Source organism: Tupaia chinensis, unplaced genomic scaffold (genome assembly GCF_000334495.1).
Source record: "Tupaia chinensis unplaced genomic scaffold, TupChi_1.0 Scaffold000211_1, whole genome shotgun sequence".
Taxonomy (NCBI): domain Eukaryota; kingdom Metazoa; phylum Chordata; class Mammalia; order Scandentia; family Tupaiidae; genus Tupaia; species Tupaia belangeri.
This window is the reverse complement of record NW_006159686.1, coordinates 2545289-2549801: the sequence shown is the minus strand read 5'-3', so window position 1 is coordinate 2549801 and position 4513 is coordinate 2545289.

Sequence of the window (4513 nt, the reverse complement as noted above, 5' to 3'; positions counted from 1 at the left end):
TTCTGCCGCAGCCTGAGACCCAGTGCCCCAGTCGCCCTGAGGCCGTGACGCTGATGAGGTGGCAGGAAAACAGACCCCGGACACGATGAGACAGTGTGCGCTCGCCACCTCTTGACCTCTTCAAACGCTCCACAGTCGCTCATCCGCCTGACCTGCTGCTGGCCAGGGGCCCGGTCAGTGCCCAGACTCAGTGCTGCTCTCAGACGTGCCCGGCCCGACTGCCCGCCCTGCACAGATGGGTTCATCCCGTACAACCTCACTCGAGTTTTCTCAATCTGAGAAGGAGTAGGGGGGGAGAGCAGCTGCCAGACCTGCTTCTCCTTTTCTTCCTGGCTCCTGTTCTGAGCAACAGAGCACACGGCCAGGGGAAAGAGGGAAGTCCCAGCCCGCCTCTGCAGGACGCCTCGACCAGCCCACGCTGCACACTGAGCCTCACCTCCCCAGCCCGCTCACTGCACATCTGAATTCAAAGCACAGCGCACAGCAAATTGCATCATCTTGTTCTCCGCCTTGGCTGGCGAGGAGCCTAACGAGGTCAGACAGGTAATGTAATTCTCTCGTGCTCCTGGGCCATCTGAGTAAAATGGAGTTTGATATGATTTTTATTTCATAAAGCAGTCTCTGCACACTGACCCAACAAGAAGAACTTCCCTTTCCATGGGAGCAAGGATTTCGACTTCGGTTTGTGTAATAATACAAGAACCTTAGCCTTGTCGCCCAGAAACATCTGGTCCACCCTGCCTGGTTGGGGGAGAGCGTCAAAGAGGCTGGAGTCCTGCGGCTACTCTTCTTCGAAAGCGGAAATGGCAGAATGACCTATGGCCTCCGAGGCAGACCGAAGACATGGCCCCTGGACCAGAAGGATTAATTCTCCATCCTCACGGACTGTCACGATTTTCACCGGCTTTGTTTCTTCTGTAAGCTTGTGGCAAAACGTTTTGGTGATTGTTCATGCGAACTGGAAAAACAAAACCAGGTTGAATCTAAGGTCCAGGGAGGCCAGGCCCACACGCACAGTGATCTAAGTGCTTCTGTCAAAGCACCACCTTCAACTGCGGGAGCAGAAAAGGTGATGGGGCCCAGTCCACAGGAACCTACGAAGGAGCTGTGGTTGGCCTGATGGAATTCATGGAGCCACGGCACAGATCCCCGGGGCTCCCTTCTGGCGGCATCAGTCAGACAGCAGAATGACCTGAGTCCAGTGCCGACAAGAAATGGCAGATGGAAGCAGCTCTCCGAGAAGGAAGCTGTGTGCCGAGCGGCTGCCCGGCCTTCACTCTCCTGATGGCCGGCTTCGGGCACAGGCTGGCCCATTTGGCTCACTGCAGAGTAAGAACCTGACAGGGGACCAGCAGGTGGCATAATGGCTACAACCCTGGACTCTCACAGGGCAACTGCATTTGAGTCCTGGACCCAGTGGCTTGAAACTCATTCCAGGTGCATGAGCATGCGTGCCCAAAATCCCAAGAGAAGATGGAGGAGAAGGGATTGCAGCACGATCATCCCCCCAGAATGGAAATTTCTCTCTCCCTCTCTCTCTCTCTCTCTCTCTGTCTCTCCTGCAAGTGCATGTGCCCTATGACAAACAAAACTGTCTCTAAAAATAAAGGAGCTTGACAGGGCCGCCAGGAGCCATGCCTGCTGCTGCACCGCTGGGGCTTCCTCCTCTGTCCTTCCGAGCATCTCGGCCGGAAGTCTTGGCGGAGTCTAAATGTGCACTTGTAGCCTGAGCACCGTGAGATCTAAAAATGCTGCGTGTAAAACTTTCTCCACGAAGTTCTTAGAGCTGGGTGATTCCTGTCTCGCAGAAGAAGGAAACGCAGAGCCTCAAGCTTCAGCCTTGAGGCCAACCAAGATTCAACACCCTGCTCTTTCAGCAACCCGCTGTGCTCTCTTGGGCAGCTGGCTAAGGCGGACTACGTGAGATGTTAGGTTTAAAGCCCAGCGCCTAGTCCTGCTGGGTGACTGTCATAAAACAATGATGGGGGCCGGGGTTCCCGGTTCTGTAAAACGAGAGCCAGATCCCTTACACCGCGGGAAAGCAAACCCTAGGGAGCATCCGGCCTTCCAGACCCTGTCAGACACTGCCCCGCTGACAGACGCAGTCACAGGGAAGGGAGCGCGCCAAGCGGCAGGCTCCGAGTCCCTGCTGGGCGATGCAGGGCGAGCCTGGTCCTGCCGCAGTCCCAGCAAGCACAGCCCTCGGTGTCATGACCTGGACCTCACGACATCGTGTGTGAAATGCCCCTGAACCAGGGCTGAGCAGTCCGTCAGTCAGCAGCATCGACCAGGACCGGGCTCTGGCCCTCTTTGGGTCCTGTCTCCCAGGAGGCCGGCTGTGTCCTGAGGCCACCTCCATGTGGGACAAGGTCAGGTGTTAACTTCACTCGAAGCCCTGCCCAGAGGAAGGAGTCATCTAAAACTCACTGTGCAAGAAAGGGACCAGGCACAGAGAGGGTCACGGTGGTGAGGAGGGGACCCACAACGCCAACAGAGCACGTGACCTCACCCTACCCGAGCCTGAGCCCCAGGCCTCATCTTAACCCTCCCCCTAACCCTAGCCCCACCCTCCGCCATTGCCTCTGAACCACTGAACCCTGTTTTCACAGAACACCTGCTAACAAGTGGTAGATTAGGAAGTGAGAAGCACAAAAACGGAAGGCAGTCCAGAGAGTCTCTAAACCGAGTGGAAGAAGTGTCAAACACGCCATGCAACAGGACAGAGGGCACCCTCCTTCTGCTTGTAGCGCGTGAGTTTCCGGGAGCCTGGTCCCCCAGAGACTGCACTGTTAACCCAGCAGAGACCGGCTTGTCCTGTCGTGAGCACTTGGGCTCCAAGAAAGTAAACGTGGCTTTTCTTCCGAGAAAGCTCCAGCTCCGTCCTGTCCGACTGCCGCTGTTTGGTTTCGCTTGCTTTTGCTGTAGGGTGTGCGCGCTCTCCAGGGAGGAGACAGCAGATGAGAGATGGAGAAGGAGGGCGAGAAAACACCCCAGGATGACAGCCGTGCTACAGGCCTCCTCCTGGCTCCCGGCAGGATTCGGGGCACGCATGTGGGCTTGCATGGCTTCGAGCCACTGGGTCCGGGACCCAAGCCACTCAGAAACTTCCGTCATGAGATGCCCGTTCTTGCAAAGCCGCTGCCTCCTAGGAGTGGGCTGAGACTCCAGAAGGGGGCACCGAGGGTGGCAGCCTGTGCTCAGGGAGACGTCTCCCATGACCTGCAGGACTGCACGTTGTCTTCATGTAGCTGAGACACGCAAGCATGTTGGCACGCGTGCATGTTATAACACGGACGTCCCTGATTTACGACGGCGTGACTTACAGTTATTGGAGCTTACCGTGGTGCACAAGAGACTCGCATCCGGTGGGAACCGCAATTTGAATCTTGAACTGTGAGCTTTTCCTGTGCTAGCAATAGACACTTGGCACGCCCTCGAGACCCGGGCACCAGCCCTGAGCCATTCGGGGCTCACAGTGAACACGGTGTCAAGTAAGTTACGGGAGAGGGCCGAGACTCCTTGCGAAGTAGGCTTTGCGGCGCATGACGTTTGCCCAAGTCTGATGTAAGCGCTCTGTGTGCGTTTACGGCAGGCCGGCTAAGCCGTAATGTTGGGTAGGTAAGTGTGCCAAATGCATTTTCAGCTTAGGATATTTTCACTTGTACGAGTTTCTCGGGACGTGACCCCGCTGAAAGTCAGGGAGCCTCTGACCTCAGGACGTGACCCCGCTGAAAGTCAGGGAGCCTCTGTCCTCAGGACGTGACCCCGCTGAAAGTCAGGGAGCCTCTGTCCTCAGCGTGTTGCTTCGTTGATTCATTCTGCTGGGAAGGGTAACGCCTCCGTGCTTTCTGTCTCAATTTTCAAATGCAATCTCGGAATTCGTCAAAAAAAAAAAAAAAAGAGAGAGAGAAAGAAAAAAGAAAAGAAAATGAATGAATGCCAACTATTCTTGTGTAACTACAAAAATCTGTCAAATTCTTCCTTATTTCTCTAAAACTCAGTTCTAATTCTCTCCTGATTGCTTGTAAATGTCCCTGTTTCTGACTACAAGTGACTATGGAGACGTGCTCTCTCTTTTCTTACTAATTAGAAAGTGAGTTTCCAGGAATCTCCACGTCTTTTCCAGGATCAAGCTGGCCAAAAGTGAATCCACAGATTTGAAATTCTCAGACTTGACGACCTTGGATGGTGGGTAAGCCAAGCGGCCTCGTCACAGCACCGGGGACAGCAGCCTCGGAGCTCGGCTGGTTCTAGCCTGCCCTGTCCTCCTCGCCCCAGGCCTGACCCCTCTGCAGGCTCCTGTCCCTCCCGACCAGCAGTGGCCCCACCAACAGAGCTGACAACTTTCCATAGCATTTATTCTTGCTTTATTTTTTAATCCAAATTTCACATAAGTTTTTCTGAAACATAAAGTGAAAAGCATATACACGGTTGGCTAGGCTTTGTTTTTTGTTTTTGTTTTTTTTTTGGAGAGGTTTTTGCTATAAGAGGTGTATGCACTCACCAGAAAAAC